At 42.7% G+C, this 19454-nt stretch overlaps 1 protein-coding gene and 1 pseudogene across 1 annotated transcript in view; both read left to right on the forward strand.

Moving 5' to 3' along the window:
* Nucleotides 1-19454, forward strand: part of NRG2 (neuregulin 2) — a 163291-nt gene that overhangs the window by 73238 nt on the left and 70599 nt on the right. The window lies entirely within an intron of this gene.
* On the forward strand, nucleotides 12933-13051 carry LOC112471989 (annotated as a pseudogene).

Below are 19454 nucleotides of genomic sequence, written 5' to 3' on the forward strand. Positions count from 1 at the left end.
CTTGCCTCCCACATGCCCCTGGCAGACCTCGCCTCTTCGTCTTGGCTTTCTTACCCGGATAGTAGGTGGGTGGGGCTGCATCCTCGCCAATGCCCCTTTCAGGGCCAGGGATCTGAGTTGGCCTCTTGTTCTTAGGATTCTTTATGTGAATGTACACACGAACAAACATACATGTGTACACACACACACACGCCAGAGTTTTGACTGGAGGCTGGTGACCAGCTAGCTCCCATCTCCACAGAATAAGAGAATAAAGTGATTCTGGAGTAGACCGAAGACAGACAGAAGGAGCCAACTTGGCCAACCATGAGAGTCCTGCAGCTGGGAATATGAGACCAAGGGAGGTATGCTGGCAGGGGCATGGACAAAAAGACCTTGAAAAGGCCCTCCAGCTGGGAGGATAGAGGATGGCCCCTGAACTTGCCTACCAGCCAATGCTAGCATGTCATTTTCTCACATCTGGTTCCACATCTGGAACTAGCCAGATGCTCATTTCAAAGTGCTGATGAGGTCTGCCCTGATTGCCTCAGGGAGAAAGCCGTGTGGTGACACAGTCTCCCAGACCCTGTCATCTCCTCCAGATGGCAGCCCATTTTTTAGCTATGCTTCTCTCTGGGCACACCCACTGTACCGTGAAGCTGGGAGGGGTTTGGGGCAGCTTCCGGGGAGGGGTTTTGGGGTGACCAGATCAGTGGGGCCTTGCCTCAGACCTATTGTCAGGCTCTAGAGGCTGCATATATTTCAGTTTCTTACTGGGCAGCTGTTGGCCTCCCCACCTGCCTCATCGCCTTGCCTCCTGGAACCTCCACATTCTGCCGATTGGGATTTCAACCCTTCTGCCCAGCTGCTAAGCCTTTTCATCTCACAGCTACACAACCGCTGCTCCCAGCTTATGGCCATTGCCTGACGAAAGCAGAGCGGGTGTATGTCAGGAGAGGCCACCCTTCCCCTACTCCACCTCTGGGACCCAGCTCTGGCCTATCCAGAACCTCAGATCCTCTTCCTCAGCTTCAAAGAGGATGGAGCAGGAACCAGCACGCAATGAGCACCTTTGGGAACCATGGTGGATGCTAGAGAGGCAGCAGCCGGATCTTACCCTCAAAGAGCTTACAATCTTGAGGATGGGAGCAGCCTTCTGAGGTCTGGAGCTCTTAGAGGGAAATCTTGATCATGAACGGAGCTGCCTGGAAGTATAAAAAAGTCAGAGAAGGGAGAGAGCACTGTGAGCTGGGGGTCAGAGAAGGCTTCCTGGAGGAGGTGCTAACTAGTCAGGACAGGGACGGGCTGGAGCTTCCTAACCTGACATCTTTAGGTCCCCGATTACTGCAATGTGTTAGAGGAAGGTCAACTGGGTAACTTCCAGGGTTGACAATGATTCCTACAAGCTGGAGAAAGACCAATAGACAGAGAAGGCACTGCGGATGGGGTGGGGAGTTGTTGAGAGGCACACATTCATTTCTTGTTCTTCTAGGTTTGGGCTCCTTTCCTCAGCCTCCACAATGGGGTCCAGTCCTCTCTGTCTCAGCATCTGCTTCCTCCTTTGGGTGCCTTTGCAGGGTTTTCACTTGCATGGTCATGTGTGGTAGGCAGGTAGATGGGAGGCATGTCTCTCAGTTTAGAGGAAGAAACTGAATGTTGGGGCATTTGAGTGACTTGTCCCCAGGCTGTCTGTGGCTGGGTGCTGACCCAGATTTCCCCCTATCTGTGGCATGCAAAGTGCTCCTCTTCACACCACCTGGCCCCAGACATGCGCTGAGCTTCTGCTCTGTGCACAACCCAGCTCAGTCCATGGTCTGCTTTCAAGGAGCATCTAATAGATATCTATTGATATATATTCTGTCTCATTGGAAAAAGGCATGTGAGAAGGCACTGTTATGTATCTCCTGAGAGACAAATCTGACAGATGTGAAACAGTTAAAAATAGTTCCAGACACATATGTTAAGGGCCAAAGTGTGCAGCACAGCCCCTCCCATGATTCCCCATTGCCCACAGGACTCAGCCCCAGCGTCAGTCCAGCTTACGCAGCCTTTCCAGATCTTGCTCCTGCCAAACCTCTCTAGCCTCAGCTTTTCACCATCCCTTCTCACAGTTCATTCTTAACCCTACTGAGCTCGCTGCGGTTTCCAAATCCATCACTTTCCCCTCCCCTCATGCCGTTTCTGCTATTTGTGACCCCTCTCCCTCCTTCTACCATGCTAACTCCTATTCAGCTTTCAGATGCCCGCTAGTTTATCACCTCCTCCAAGAAGCCTTCCCTGATCCTCAGTGCTGGTCTTACCTCTGTGTTCCGTGTGACACTCTGTGCATAGGAATTCTGACCCCAGCACTTGCATGCCCTCTTGTAACTGCCTTTTGCTTATTTGATTCCCTCCAGACTATAAGCTCTTTAAGGGCAGGACAGTGTTTCATTCCCCATTTCCTCCCTGCTGCCTAGCAGGGTCCCTGGCATTGTGTGTGACACATATTGTTTGAACAGAAGTGAGTTGAGCTGGTAAATGCAAGAAGCAGGGTGATGATAAGCATGGGTGGCCAGATCATGGAGATAATACTCTATAGAGAAGGTGAAACTTGGGCTCAGACTGGAAGGGGAGTGGATAGAACAAGAATAACCATACTAATAGCTAATGTTACTCTGTGCCAGGCTCTGTTCCAAGCACTTTCTAATTTTATCCTTACAAAAATCCTATGAGGTAGGCATTATTACTCTCCCAATTTTACAGATGAGTGGAATGTAAAATGGGAATAATAATGAGTTGGTAGAGACGAAAAGGCATTTTATGTTAAGAAAACTGTGTGAGCAAAGATACAGAGAGACTTGGCAGGAAACGCACAGGGATCTTTGCAGAGAGTAAAGGGCTTGGTTTAGGGAAACATGGGATGAGAACTGATGGGTCCAGAGGAGCTGAATCACAGAGAATTTTTCAATTCGGGCTCCAAAGTTTGTCTTGATTTAAGCATTGCGAAGCCATTGCCACTTTCTCAATAGGAGATCAATGGGATCAGATTTGGCCAGGATGTTGGTGAATGAATTAGGAATGAAAAAACAGGCAAGACAGCCAGAGGGAAGGTACTAACTTAACATAACTAACCTCCCTTTCTTTTCCTCCAGCCATTTCACTTCTTCCTTATCCTCACTGCCCACTATAGGTGCTGACATGGGTGGCCTGAGGACCTCAGAGCTGGACAGCACCTGCAGATCTCCTGGGGCACCGGCCTGCTCCTCTCTGGCTTGGCTGAGGCTGGCTGCTCAGGGCTGTGACTGTGACCTGGGCTGGGCTGAATTTTTTCTCCACGGTCACTTTTGCTAATGAGAAGTAGTTATGCTTGCCTCTGACATGTAGGAGGTAGAGGGGGAGAACCTACAACCCAGCCGCTTGCTGGCTTCTGCATGTCTCCCCCTCCTCTCTGGGTCCCATTCTTCTCATCAGCTTCTAAACACTCCGTCCCCTCCCCTCCTGGTGAACACCCTACCTGCTCGCAACCCCGGCCCATTCTTTCTGGCTCTCTTGTAGTTTCCAGGGCAGAGAAGGTGTCTAGGGTGGGGGTAGAGTTCCCTGAGTTGGGGCCTATTATTAGGGATCCCTTTCACAGCTTCCTCCTGCTAAAGACACCTCTTTCTTTTCCTCCCTATTATCAGAAAGAGCCTGGGCCACGTGGGCTCTGAGGTCCTTCTGGTTCTCATGCGATTTTTCTTCTTCATTCTTCCTGCTGTTTTTCCCTCTCTATCTCAGCTTTTTAGGGACCTGGCACCTTCCTGTGCTGTCCTCTTCTCACCATCTAGCCAAACCTGTCTTATCCTTTGAGACCCCCACCACCACCCCATCCTCCAGAAGCCCTGCTGTGACGACCCCACCTTGTCAGTGTTCCAGAAAAAAGCTGGTTGGGCCCAGACCCAATGCCCCCAGGTAGTAAGACAGCCCAGCCCTGATATCCTGGCTTTGCGTTTTTGCGGCCTATCTGGCTGGTTCTCTTGGGATGGAGTGGGGTGGGTGGAAATGGGGGCAAGAGTGGGGATACTGGAGAGGGAAGAGTAGACAGGCATTCTAGTACTTACCCTCCTGGAAGCATCCAGAGTACCTAGTTTCAGGAAGGCCAAGGAAAGAGGCCCAGAGTTGTTCTCTGGCTTACTTCTAGCCCTCCTCGGATGCCCCCTTCCCCCACGTCCATTAACCCTTTCACCTCAGTCACAAAGGCTCTTTTGGCCATGTCCACTGCTTTGAATTTTCAGTAGCTCTCTCTGCAGGATGGGAGACACATCTCCCAGCTCAGCCACCCCCGCCCACCTTCTCACAAGCACATGCACTGCTAGGGCTCAGGGTTAAGCACTAGCTCAGACTTCCTCCTGGGCTCGCCCCTACCCCAGAAAGTGTGTCAGAGGCCCACTGGCAATGCTCAGGGCCTCGCTCTTTCCTCTTCTCTCTTTATTGAGGCCCCTTTTTATGGCGATGCTGTTGATGGTGCACATATTTCAGAGTAATATGTTCAGGATTAGGCCGCACAATGAGGTTATGACTCCCTCCTGTGCAGCCCCCACCCAGGGGAGCTTGCCCTACATCTGGCCGGTGCACATCTGGCTCAGGCTCACAGCTGACCAGATGTTGCATCCCTCTGAACCCAGGCGTACAGTCTCCTCCACTAGGGGATGGAGCTACACACACACGCACTCTCTCATATCCCGACCCCTCCATTTGGAGCACTGCAGCACGGAGGTCATCTGGTTCTCCAAAGGGCCTTAGTGCGATTATTCCTCCTGATTATTCCTCCTGCACCATGCTGGGGCAGGCAGGCTGTTGGGACACATCTGCAGAGGTATGCAAATATCAGGTTCCCTGCTTCCAGCCCAGACAGGCCAGTGGAAAGGTACCTGAAACCAGGCTCTGAGTCTGGAGCCTACATGACCCTCCCTCCCACCCCCCCAGGGGCCGGCTACTCTTAACAAGTTCCTCATACACATATTTTGAGGCACTCAGGGGCCCTGAGCTACACAACCTCTCCTGTTTCATGCCGAGGCTCTGCTCTGCACCCTTCTGCTGCCCACCCACCTTCTTCCCACTTTGTTTCCTTTTCCCTTTTCCCACCTTTTACAGTCCACAGCTTGCACAGTTTAAAAGATAAAATGTACTTAGGCTGAGCCCTGGTCCCTCAATTAATTGAGAGGTGATCTGCCTAATCAGTATTCCCATTGGTGTTGGCAGAGGCTGGATAGGAGTTTCAGGGGAGGGAAAGGAAACTGACATTTATTGGGTGCCAACTCTGTGTCAGGCACTGAGCTAGGTGCTTTAAATATATTATCTAGGTTAATCCTTGCAATCACCCTGCAAGGTAGATATTATTATCTTTGTTTTACACATGAGGAAAGCATGGCTCAGAAAGGTTAAATCTCTTGCCCAAGGTCACATAGCTAGGAAGAGCCGGAGCCAGAATTCTAAGCCTAGTCTGTTTGACTATAAATTATATGCCCTTATGCCGTGCTCTCTCCCTGGCAATTTAGCTAGTGAATGCCTCTACCTTTCCACAGGTACTCCTTCCTGGCCACTGTGCTCTCTGGATCTTCCAGGGCAGAGACCCCGAGGCTGTGAGCTTTGACCTCACAGAGCTGCTGGGGTGAGCCGGGGGAGGGTGTACAGCAAGGGGGTGCTGGGCTGACGTTGCAGTGTTGTAACCAGTGGGTTTGCCGCCTGGTTGGTCAAGGGCCTGGGGACTGAGGTCTCAGAAATACAATTAGGAGCTGAGGAAACTGGGTAGTGTAGGATGAAAGGCAGGCAGAAGGGCCGAGGAGGCATCTGTGGAGAACTTGGGAGCCTTCCATGACTGCGGGGCAGAAGGAACCTCATTAGAGGGACAGAAAGGAGCCACAGAGCCCAGGCCTTATCATTCCATCAGCCCTCCAAAGAGCTCCCGGCAGATGGAACATTCCAACGGCACTCCCAGGGCCCCTCTTCCTGACTGCAAAATGCGGGACCCTAGAGGCAGTGCAGTGGGTTGACAGGCGCCCTCCAGGCTGACCATGACTGACTAGGCCCCCATGGCAGCTCTAGTTCTTGGCTGCCCCGGCCTTGGTGAGCAGGAACAGTGGCCTCACCCCTACCTCACCTCATCCCAGTACAAAGCCACAGATGCCCACATGCTAACTCCTTTCCCACCCATGGACACACACAACATAGCCTCAAGCAAAACTGTCATTTTAGAGATGAAAGTGAAGTACAATAAAGGTATGTGACTTGTCCAAGGTCCCATAGCCAGCAGGTTTGTATGTTATCTTCCTTGGTTCATATCTAGAGCTCAGTCCACCATAGGGAGGGCAGCAGAGGCCAGTGGGAACAACACAGGCTTCGGATCATCCAAACTAAATTGAAAGCCCTCTTACCTCTTCTCTGTACTGTGGCTCACACTTGGAGCCATGGTTTCCTGCTCAGTGAACTTGCAAGTAGGTTCTCAGTGAGGATTAGAGACAATGTAGCAGGTGCCCAGTATATGGGAATTGCTATTGGCAGCAGTGGCCAAGACATCGACTGGGCTAGTAGTTGGGATGCATCTAAAATGGTGACTGGGAGAGAGGCTCAAATGGTGGCAGTGATAAAGTGATGGTAACAATGATTTGTGAAGTGAACATCCGTTTGGGGGACAAGCGGGGTCCATTCAGGTTAAGTCTCTCATGAAGTCCAATACTGAACTTCCTTCCCACCACTGGAAGGGCCGGAATGTGGGCCTGAGGTTGACTAGGACCAGATGTCAAGTGTAATGAGATTGTGTGGCCCCTGGTTCAGTTTTGGCTGTGGAGAATATTTACCCCGGAAAGGAGGCAGCTGTGATTGCAGGCATCTGCCGAAAGAATGGGCAGCCTGGGGAAGTCAAAGACCACTACTTCCCCAGTTTCCAGGAAAGATCAGGTCACAACACAGCTTTGGGACCAGCACCTACCTAAAGAAGTGGTAACGGGAAGGTGCTCTTAGGTTTCAGTGAAAGGAAAGATTTAGCTCTCTCTCAGCATCGAGAATTTTATACTTAGGGAGAAGCTAAATGTTCTACAGAAGGCACGTCCCACCCATGGGTGTGAGGGAAGTATTGGAACCTCTGGTGCTTCATTCCAGTTCTCAAAGGATGGGCAAATGCTCCAGCTCTCCCCTAGGGTGGGACATGAAGATTCAACCAGGCAGGGACAGGGCCAGCATTGACCATCTGTGTTGCTGGCATTGGGAGTTTGGTCTCCGTGTGTGGCTCACTCCAGCTGACCTTCTGGGGGACATATTATAAGTGTTGAAACAGCCTGGCTCCAAAGGCAGCTCCAATGGGGAGCCTGAAATTCTTCTTCTACTAATAATCCTTTGAAATAATCCTTTGAATCAGTTTTTCCTAGTAAGAGTCTGGGACATCACTCTCTTAACAAATTTTCACTTGTCTCTTTGTCATGGATGTGCTGGTCCTAGCAGCAATTTGCTATTTAGACAGAGGCAGGAGCCACACAAAAAAATGGAGCAATTCTAGCTGCCCTTTGGGAGACTTCACCCCCAGCCAGCACCCTGCCCTGGCTTTGAGGTTGTTACTTTTCTTTTTTTGTTGCCCAAAACCAAGGTGTGTGAGGCTTGTGTAGAGGACGGTGGTAAACATTAACACCTAGCCATAGCCAGATATCTAGCCTGGCCTCTTTTAGAAACAATGACATATGTTGAAACCTTAGATATGTGACTTTTGAGATTTTAAGAAAGCTCTCTACACCAAATAGCAGCCACACTGGGGTCATTCCTTAGCCTAAGATGCTCTGTTAGGTAAAATTTAAATTCCCTAGTTAAAATAAAATGAAAGCAGAGAAGAAAGAAATAGCATAGAAGTCTGGCAAGAGAAAGATCAACGTGTTTATAATGATTATCTTTAGGTGGTGGAAGTTCTAGTGATTTTTATGTCTTATTTATGTTTATCTGTGAACTACTTTTGAAGTAAAAAAATTAATTCAAATTTCCCTTAAAGGAAGATCATATTAAGATGTCACTCATTTGTGCTTCAGTAAAAAATCTTCTCTGGGTCTTTTCCTAAGAGCAGATTGTGCTAGAGAGAGATCATCTCTGAATCCTTAAACCTAATATAGTATATCATGCCTGGTACCTAGCAGAACCATCAAATATCTGTGGAATTAATTGATTAATGGATTTTTCAGGACTGATAAAGAGGTGGAAATGATAGAAATTTGGTTAAGGAAAGACTGGGCCTCTTGGAGATCCTTTGGTATATAGAGTAAAAGCTTTATTTTCTCTTAAAAGGAAAGGAGAGACAGGAGACCATTTCTGTGGTCATCAAATTAATCCTGTCAGTCTCATTCCTCACCAAAATGCCTACTTTATGAATCTTTGGGGAATCCTCTTGATAGAGACTTGGGCGATCTGGTCTTAGGAGCCTCCGGGTCATCAAAACTCAAAGAACTTGATATTTAATCGGAGACAGCTGCCCTTGGCTGCTGAACTTGCCTGTGCTGAGAGAATCTTGACTCTAGTCTCTGTCTTATTCCCCCATGTCCAATCTAAAATCAGATTCTATATATTCCACCTCTCAATTCTTAATTCTACTAATTCTCTGTCAACCTCCCCCCATCCCGCCACCCCTTATCTCACCTGGAATTACTGCAACAGCCTGCTAACTAGTCTACCCCAGTCTTACATCTATTCTCCATCCTACAGTCAGAGTAAATCTTAATATGCAGATACAACCCTATGATTATACGACTTAAACCCATTCAATAACTTCCCATAGCATTCGGGATAAAGTCCAGACTCCTTGATATGCAGGTTGGCAATGAGGATAAGCGACGACATAGCAGGTGCCCAATAAATGGGAACTGCTATTGGCCAGTATACTGGACTGGAATAGGGGCTGATATGATGGTCTGGGATGGTGGCAGTGATAATCAAAGTGATGGTAATAATGATTTATAAAGTGAACCTCTGTTTGGGGGACAAGAGGGGTCTGTTCAGGTTAGGTCGTTTAGCGAGTCCTGAACTTTTTTCCCATTGCTGGAAGGGTTGATGTGTGGGAGCCCTGAGGTATGTGACCCAATGGCAGGGGCAACAGAGTTTGTGTGGCCGCTGGTTCACTTCTGGCTGTGGAGAGTATTTGCCCCAGGAAAGGAAACTTCTACCTGTTTCGGTATGTTCCTGCCAGCAGCATTTTTATATTGGGTGGGGTTGGGGGAGAGAAACAGTTTTACTGAGATATAGTCACATACCACATAATTCACCCATTTAAGGTATATGATTTAATGTTTTTGATGTAGTCACAGAGTTGTGCAACCATCATTACAATCAATTTTAGAGCACTTTCATCACTCTAAAAAGAAACCCCTATACTCTTTAGCCTCTTATCCTTGCTCCCAGCCCTAGGCAACCACTAATCTACTTTCTCTGTCTCTGTAGATGTGCCTCTTCTGGACATTCCATATAAATAGAATTTTGCAATATGTGGTCTTTTATGACCGGCTTTCACTTAGCATACCATTTTCAAAGTTCATTCATGTTGTAACATGTATCAGTACTTTGTTCCTATTTATTGTCAATTTATTGACATTCCATTGTGTGTGTGTGTGTATGTGTATATATATATATATACACACACACACACACATATATACGTGTGTGTGTATGTGTGTGTGTGTGTGTGTGTTGAATAATGCTTCTTTGAACATTTGTGTATAAGTTTTTGTGTGAACATATGCTTTCATTTCTGTTGAGTATGTATCTATCTGGGAGTGGGATTGCTGGGTCATCTGGTATCTCTGTGCTAACATTTTGAGGAACTGCCAGACTGTTTCCAAAGCAGCTGCACCATTTTATATTCCTAGTAGCAGTATATGAGAGTTCCAATTTCTCTACATCTTTACCAACACGTTATTACCTGTCTTTTGTATTCTAACCATCCTTGTAGGTATGAAGTGGTGTCTCATGATTTTGATTTGTATTTCTTTAATGACTAATGATGTTGAACATCTTTTCATGTATTTATCAGCCATTTGGGTATCTTCTTTAGTAAAATGTCTATTTATGTCCTTTGCACATTTTTTAATCAAGTTGTTTTGTTGTTGAGTTGTCCTTTGCTCATTTTAAAATTGGGTTGTTTATCTTTCCATTATTGGGTCGTAAGCATTCTTTATTTGGGGAATATTGGCATCTTAACAATATTAAGTTTTCTGATTTATGAGCATAAGATGTTTTCATTTATTTAGATCTTCTTTAATTTCTTTCAACAAGTATTTTGTAATTTTGAGAGTTTAAGTTCTGCACTTCATTTGTTAAATTTATTTCTAGATATTTTATTCTTTTTGGTGCTGTTATAAATAAAATTATTTTCTTAATTTCATTTTTAGATTTTTTTTGCAAGTGAATAGAAATACAATTGATATGTATTCTTAAAAGTAAATATTTATATATACATCTCATATATATTCTTACACACATATATATGCACATTTTTTTTTGTATTCTGTAAACTTGCTGAACTTGTTTATGAGTTCTAATCTTTTTTTACTGGCTTCCTTAGGATATATTATATACAAGATCATGTCATCTGTAAATAGAGATAGTTTTACTTGTTCCTCTTCAATCTGGATCCCTTTTATTTAATTTTCTTACCTATACATTTTTTAATGGTTGAAAAAAATCATAGAACAATATTTTGATGTGAAATTTTTGCAAAATTCAAATTTTAGGGCCCATAGATTAAGTTTTTTAGGAATGCATAGCCATTCCCATTTGTTTACATATTGTCTGGATGTTATTGTGCTACAGTAGCAGAGTCGAGTAGTTGCAATAAAGACCATACATGACACCATCATCGTCATCTCTTTGCATTGCTCAAGTTACAAATCACAGTGATGTGCTTGTAACTTGATAGTATTGTATACGTTGATAGTAACATGTATATCACTGTACTGCAGCATTTTATTTTATTTTTTATCACTAGTGAATACTTGCTATGTCAAAACAAGAAAAGAAGGGAAAAGTGGACTTCGAATGTCATACTTTTGAGGCCACAGGGGGCTGTAGATTCTTTCATTATCAAATTAAGTGACAAAAAATTATTTATTGCTCAATGACACTAGCTATGCTAAAAGAACACAATATATGTCAACACTACCAAACTAAATATTTGTCACAATATTCCCAAATCACAGGAAAGCAATGGTAAGAAAAATTAGAAAATTTAAAATGGAATATCTATCTCATCACAGGAGAATTTCTTCACAAAAATAAAAAATGAAAATCAGACTGTAACCAAAGTAAGTTTCCAAGTGGCTTATTTATTAGCAAAGCAAGGAAAACTGTTTACAACTGGTGAGTTACTTAAATCATGTTTGAATGTAGCAACAAAAGAATATGTCCAGAGAAAATAAACTCACTTAAGACTATTAGCCTTTTGGCAAGAAGAGTTGTTCAAAGAGCTGATGACATTAGGAGCAACATAAATAGTAAATTAAAAGACAAGGCAAATGATTTCAAGAGGTTTTCCTTGGCTCTTGATGTGTTGCCAGATGTTAATGATACTGGCCAGTTATTGTTTGTTCGAGGAATCAGTGCCAAGTTTGAAGTGACTGAGGTATTAGCCTCTAAGAATAGTCTATATAGAGAACTACAGGTGAAAATAGTTGAGAAAACACTAATTCAAAACAACCTGAAGTGGAATCTGCTAAGATGTGTTATAACTAATGATGGCAAAAATATGTGTGGAGCAGAAAAAGCCTCAGTTGGGCAAATTTATAAAACTTATGGAAATGTAAAATGTGTTTAAAGCCTGTAGTTAGTTATTCATTATATTATTCATTGACAGGTACTTTGAGGAAAATATTTTAATCTATTATGTGTTATTCAACAAGTAGTGTCAGGAGTAAACTTCATATATATATACATATATATATAATTTATAGATAGATGTACTCTTGGAAACTTAATCATTGACAGTTCTGTGACTTTTTGTTAGGAATAAGAGCTGAATATGTTAACTTCTTCAACAATACAGCATTTTGATGGCTTAATAGTAGTAAAGTTTTATATATTGTGATTTTTTTGAGCTCAGAGCTGAGATAGAAATTTTTCTGAATGAGAAAACTACCCTCTAGCACTATCATCAAATGTAAATGTCTTTGGAATTTAGCTTTTGCTGCAGACTTGCTATATTTATTAATGAATCAAACCTAAAATTACAAGACAAAGCAATGCTTATTTATGAAACTTATATTGAGGTAAAATAATCTCAACTACAACTAATGTTGTTTGAATCATTAGTAATGTCAAGCTGCTTTCTATACTTCCCATGCTGTCAGAAGTTGAAATAAGCAGAATCTCCATTTCCACAGAAATATGAAGAGAAGTATTCTGAGCTCAAACGATGGTTTCATCTGTGTTTTTTCCAACATTGATGCAAGTGCAAAAGAAATTTCCATATTTCAAAATTTATTTAACTGTGTGGTTGAGGAGCTTCCACCTAGCCGTCAGCTGGAAGTGATTAATCTCCAATGTAATGACAGGCTAAAAGGCAAATATCAAGAGAAGAATCTAGTAGAATTCTATAAATACCTTTCAAGTGTGAATATGCTCAATTAAAATCATATGTTCATGGATTGATATCAATATTTAGCAGTATTTATCTGTGTGAAAAGATATTTTCCAAGATGAAATAAATAAAATCTCACCACAGATCAGCACTAACAGGTGAACAAATGTTTGCAATCAATTTTGATGACAGGAAATTCAGTGAAATGTTATTCCCCCCCCAAAAAAGGAACTCCCATTATTCCCACTAGTAGACCTATATTACCAAATATTATACTCAATTATTATATTTTGTATTTCATCAATAAAAATTGTAGAAATTAATTTTTTCCTTTGTAGAAGTACCTACAGCATAGCTTTGATTTTGACTCTTGGCTCACGAAATCTAAAATATTTACTGTCTGTACAGCCATGCCACCCTAAATGTGCCAGATTTCGTCTGATCTCGGAAGCTAAGCAGGGTCGGGCCTGGTTAGTACTTGGATGGGAGACCACCTAGGAATACCAAGTGCTGTAGGCGGAAAAAAATAATAATAATAAATAAAATAAAATACTTACTGTCTGGCCCTTTATAGAAAAATTTTGCTGACCTCCAGCTTACAAGATGAAAACATAGCTCTCACCTATTTTCCCAACCTCATATTTGTCTTTTAATTTCTAGCTCTACGAAACTACTCTGCAGTTACCTAATGTCCCCTTTTTTCCCTTGGGATCTTTGCACATGCTCTCTTCCTAGAATGTTCTTTCTCTTCTTCCCCACTTTCACAGCTTAGATATAACTTTTCCAAGGAAATATTTACTGACACTCATCACCGATGTAAGAAAGATGTTCTTCTATCTTCCACAGCATCTTGTACCTCTTTACATCAGTAATCTTTAAACAGATGTACATGGCAGGAAGTCCAAAATGCATGATAGAAAATAAAGTCCCCTGCCTATTTCAGACTCCAGACACTGAATCCTTCTTTCTAGAGGTTATCACTATTATATTTTCACTATTACATTCTCTAGAAGAGACAGTCTCTGCCTCTATGGAACATACATATATGTTTTCTTTTTCCTCACAAATGATAGCATACTATATACATAGTTCTGCACCTAGTTTTTCTTTCCACTTACTATAAACTTTGGAGTGTATTCCATATATATCAGATAGAGCTGCCTCATCTTTTTTTTTTTCATTGAGATAGAATTTACTTACATAAGTTTCATTAATTTTAAGGATATAATTCTGTGAGTTTTGTTGAATGTATACAGTCATGTCACACACTACAACTATCATGTTATATAGAACATTTCCATTACCCGAAAACGTTCCCTCTTGCTCCAAGCCATCACTGACTTGCTTTTTGTCACTGCAGATTAAATTTGTTATTCTAGAATTTAATTTAAATGGAATCACAACGTATGTATTCTTTTGTGTCTGATGTCTTTTGCTAAGCATAATGTTTCTGAGATTTATCCTCGTTGCGTGTATCATGTTTCTTCTTTATTGCTAAGTAGTATTCCATTGTGTGGATATACCACTAGGCGTTTATCCATTTGCCTGTTGATGGACATTTTGACTATTTCTAGTTTGAGGCAATTAAAACTGTTGTGAACACTTGTGATTACAAGTCTTTGTGTGCACATGTCTTTATTTTTCTTGGATAAATGCCTAGGAGGGGCATGGAAGGATGGTGTTTGGAGTGTATATTTAATTTTTTAAGAAATCACCAAACTGTATCATTTTACTCTTCCCAGCAGCAGTCCATGACCGCTCCAGTTGTTCCACATCCTCCTCAACATTTTCTATGATCATTCTTTCTAACTTTGAACAACTTATTGGGTTTATAGTAGTGTCTTAATGTAGTTTTAATTTGCATTTCCCTGATGACCGATGATATTAAATATCTTTCCATATGCTTATTTGCCATTGGTATATCTTTTTTGGTAAATTGTCTGTTCAACTCTTTCACTCATTTTTTGATTGAGTAGTTTGTCTTTATGTTACTTTAAGAGTTCTTTATGTATTCTAGACATAATTCCTTTATCAAATATGTTTTGCACATTTTTTTCAATCTATGGTTTGCCTTTTCATTTTCATAGCACTATTTAGAAGAGCAAAAGTTTTTATATTGAAGTCCAATTAATTTTTTTATATTTCATATTTTTGAGTCCTGTTTAAGAAATCTTTGCCAAACCCAAGGTGACTAAGATATTTTTTATATGTTTATTTCTTAGAAGTTTTTTTAGTTTTAGCTCTTACATTTAGGTCCATGGCCCATTTTTAGTTAATTTTTGTCTATGGTGTGAGGCAAGGGTCAAGTTTTTTTGTGTTTTTTGTTTGTTTGTTTGTTTGTTTGTTTGTTTTGGTATATGGTTATCTAATTGTAACACCATTTGTTGGAAAGCTTGTTCTTTTCCCCCCAAGAATTCCTGGAATTGCCTTAGGACATTTATTAAAAATCAGTTGATCATACATGTGTAGTTCTGGATGCTCTATTGTGTTGTGTTGATCTACATGTCTATTTTTGTGCCACTATCACATTATCTTGATTATAATAGCTTTATAATAAGTTTATAAAAATGAGTCTATAATAAATCAAGTGGGGAAAGGTTTCCAGCTTTTTTCTTCCTTTTCAAAATTGCTTCAGCTATTTTGGTTCCGTTGTATTTCCACATATATTTTAGAATCAGCTTGTCAATTTCTACTAAAAAGCCTGCTGAGATTTTGATTAGGATTTCATTGCATCAGTAGATCAATTTAGAAAGAATTTACTTCTTAACAATATTGAGTCTACCATGAACAACATATCTCTCCTTTTATTTAGATCTTACTTTTTCTCAAGCAACGTTTCATAATTTTCAGTGTGTAGTTTTATACATCTTTTATCAAATTTCCCCCTAAGTTTTTCATCTTTTTTACACTAATGATATTGTTTAAATTTCATTCATGTTATAGGATATTCTCATTACCCCAACAAGTTCCTTTGTGCCCTGGGTAATCACTGCTAGAATATAGAAACATGTTTGATTTTTGTATAATGGTAATATATCCTATAATCTTGCTAAACTCACTTATTAGTTCTGGTAGCTTTTTTGTAGATTCCTTAGGATTTTCTACATAGACAACACTGTTATCTATGAATAAAGAGAGTTTTACTTTGCTTTTCCAATCTGTATACCCTTTTTCCTCTTGCCTTTTTACACTGGGTAGGACCTCCAGTTCAATGCTGAATAGAAGTGATAAGAAAGACATCGTTGCCTTATTCTAGATTTTATTACCAATCTTAAGGAAAAAGAATTTAATCTTTCACCATTAGGTATACCGTAATTTGAATGCTTAAACTCCTTCGGGATTGAGATTATGTTTTTTCTCTAGTCTATCAGCAAATTGAGTTCCTTCTGTGTGACACGTCTTATCCTGGGCACTTTACACTATCACTTTATCTCAAATTTACAACAGCTTGTAAGGTAGTTACCATTTTCCTTGTTTTACATATGAGAAAAGACTCGGCAAGGTTAGATGGTGAATCCAAAATTACCAGCTAGTGAGAATGAATGACTAGGTTAACATTCAAACTGGGGTTCATCTGACTCAAAGCCCACGTGTCCTTGGGTTTTAATTCAGTTGGACTTGTAACTTCTTGCTCTTGCTGACTATCAGTCTGGCTGTCACCATGTTGAATAGACCCAGATAATTCGGTTCTTTGGTTGGTGTCCAGTGGCCCCACATTCTCCACAAACCTTTTGTCACTGCAGATAGAAGCCCACAGCCTGCCTGTCTTGCTTCAGCCTGAGGTACCCTTTCCATCTACCCAAGAGCTGCCATGCCCTGAACCTCTACTTGGTATCCCACAGGGCCATTGTTACCCCTGGTGAGTTTTCTTCAGCCATTTTTGTCAAGCGGAGCCCTGAGCAGGGCCAGCAGTAGACAGTAAGGATATAGAAGCCAGTGAGGCATGCACTTCATCTTCAGAAGCAGAAGTGTATTCTGTAGAGATGGAAAGCAGACCTCCCACCAGGAGAATAAACACAAACTAAAGAAAACCTGTCTCAAGTTTGAACTGAACTCTGCTCCTTTTCTGTTTCTGAGACCAAGAGGGGTTTGATTCTCTTTGTTGAATCATTTTCCAAATATACTCTACACATGGCTAAAACATACAGCATCTCTTTGCAGGGATTCTTTAGGAAACGTCTTGCTTTCAGTGTCTCATAGACGTGATTGCCTCTTTGCTGCTTAGTCCTTTGGTTTACTCCAACATCAGCAAATTGGAAGGGAAAACCTTCTTTTCAATTCACTTACCCTGCTTCCCCAGGGAAAGCACAATACAGCAAATCTGTAGAAAGAGGCCAGTTATCCTTTAAGCTGGTTCTTTGCTTTAGGTCTGAGAGGGAATAAATCCAGTCCTGACTCAGAGTGGGAGAAATTTAGAGAAGGGACAGGGTGCTATGGGAAAATGTTCTAATCCTAGTTTGTCCTACGAACAACCACGTAAACATGTTTGTACAGAAGCCCTCTCTGAAGCTGGAGGGGATGTCTTGAGTTAAGAATTAGGTTAAAATGGCTCACCCTAAGTGCCATCATGTATTCCAACAAATGAGCAGTGAATATCCCAGGTGGTGATTTTCTTCCTTTGTCCCTAAGGTAGAGTCAGAATTGACCGGAATATGGAAATAACTCCTCTCACTGACAAAGTGACCCAGCAGCTGATGGGAGGAGGGTTGGTGTGTAAGGGTCTTGTGAGGTGCCAGCCCCCTTCACTGGAGGAAAGAGTCTGAGTGTTGGAGGGGTCCTTGAGAAGTTATGGTATCCAGTCTTTTGACAAAGGGGAGAAGCAATCCTTTGCTTAAAAACATTTAGAGAAAAACACAAATAGCTTCCTAGGGCACCATTTCCTTGATACTCAAGTGGAAGTGTGGCTTCTCTGTTTGGCAGACATTTCTGTACAACTGTGACCACTCATCACACCATCCTTCTGAAGAACTCATAGCCCACACCCAATCTCATTTATTCTCTTGCCTTCCCCAGGAAGCAGGAATTACATCTTCATTCATCTGACAAGCATAATGAACACTCACTGTGTTAAGTGCTAGGAATACAATGAGAAAGGAGAAAAGATCCCTGTAAGTTAAAGATTATGGTCTAGTCAGGGCAATGAGGTCACAGGAATCATTGCAGTAGAAGGCATGATGTGCTTAATGAAGGCATTGGAGGGAGGCAATATCTGATCTGTTCTTTAGGGATGGGTAGGTGTAAGAATAACAGAGGTGGCATAAAGAGCCTTGGGGCCAGAATAAGCAATACGGGAAAGAAGGAGGGTGTGTTAGGCCAGAACAATGAGAAAAGACACACTGTGAATACCTTAAGTGGCAGGCCACAGGATTTGGACACTACTTGAGAGTTGATAGAAAACTTTAAAAGGCTTTTAAGCAGAGAAGGGGCAACATAAAAGCTTTTTTGGAGAGATTAATCCAGCAGCTTTGTGCAGGACTTTTGGGGGGTGGTAGACCAGAGAGCCAGGATGAAAGGGGGAAGCTGGGAGTGGTGGTAGTGATAAGAAAGAGAAGCCAGGAAGGGCAGATGTGTTAGAGGAACACAGTGCAGGCGGAAGTAGCCAGACACAACCAGTGACTGGATGCGATGCCAAGCTGTCAGTCAAAAACAACTCGATTTTTCAGCTCCGGTGGCCAAGAAAATGCTGAGACAAGTAATGGAAGTCAGAGAGTCAGGAACCAGAAGGAGCAGGCTCTAGGAGATGATGTTCGGTGCCATTTGCAGTGTCTGAGCTTCATCTCCTGGGGTCAGGTATCCAGCTAGAGTTAAGACCACAGGGTTGACCAACAGAAAAGCTCAGAATTGAAGATTTGAGTTATCCTAGGAGAAGCAGTAGTTATTACTGTGGGGGTTGTGGAAGTCTTTGAACGGGGAGTGTGAAATAAGTGGCCAAGGTCCAGCCCAGTACCTGGCCCTGAGCAGGGCTTATATGCTCTGGAAGGGAGGAATAAGTGATGGATGAATAAGCCAAGGGCAGAGTCCTGAGAAGCACTTATATGTACAGAGTGAAAGAAAAAGGAATAGCCTGACAGCGGAGGAGAGAAAGAAATAGCCTCCAGAAAGCTAGGCGATCCGGGAGAGTGCCCTGGGAGAGCACCCTGGGAGAACAGGACATGGGAGGGGAAACTTTCAGGGAGCAGGTGACCCATGGTGTTCATTGCTGCAGGAAAGTGGAGATCCTGGGAAGACTGTCAGGATGGCTGGCTTTGTTGTCATAAAATGGGCAATTCCCATAACTCAGTGATGGGACTCAGGACCCAGTCACTCATGCTCATCTTGTTGTCTTTCCTGCTTTGTCATAATAGCTGTACCAGTCATGTGAGCATTGGCCATGGGGGGCTGACTGATGGTGAGGGAGCTCTTTGGCCAGTAGTGGAGGATTGCAAGGCATATCATGGGGTAATAGTGTGACAATCGAGATGGTTCCATTTTCTAAGACAGAGAAGCTTTTTCTAGGACAGGGGACAAAGCAGGGACATGCCTTGAATCTCTGTAAAGTCTGCACCTTGGCCTCCAGCAGAGAGGGTAGGCAAAGCTGTGAGCTAGTAGCCATCCCATCTGAGGCCAGTGAAGTAATTCTGGGGATGGTTTTCTTGGGACACGGGATAAGAAGAAAGTGGGGCCAGATATTATTCAAAACTTGTCCTGTACCCTTTGCCAGATTTCTTTTTTGTAATTTTCATTTTCCTGTCTGGTGTATTCTTTGAAGAGCAATCCCACAGCCTCTACTCAGGGAACTGGAGGGCTTCAGGTACAGGAAGGAGATTAAAGGTAGGGTGAGGGGAGGAAGGGGGAGAGTAGCTGTCTGGGACTCACTGCAGTGGAGGTTCCAAATAAGATGGGGCAATAGGGCAGGGGTGAGGCATCTGGGCCCAGAATGAGC

This window comes from Pteropus alecto, unplaced genomic scaffold (genome assembly GCF_000325575.1).
Source record: "Pteropus alecto unplaced genomic scaffold, ASM32557v1 scaffold78, whole genome shotgun sequence".
NCBI lineage: Eukaryota > Metazoa > Chordata > Mammalia > Chiroptera > Pteropodidae > Pteropus > Pteropus alecto.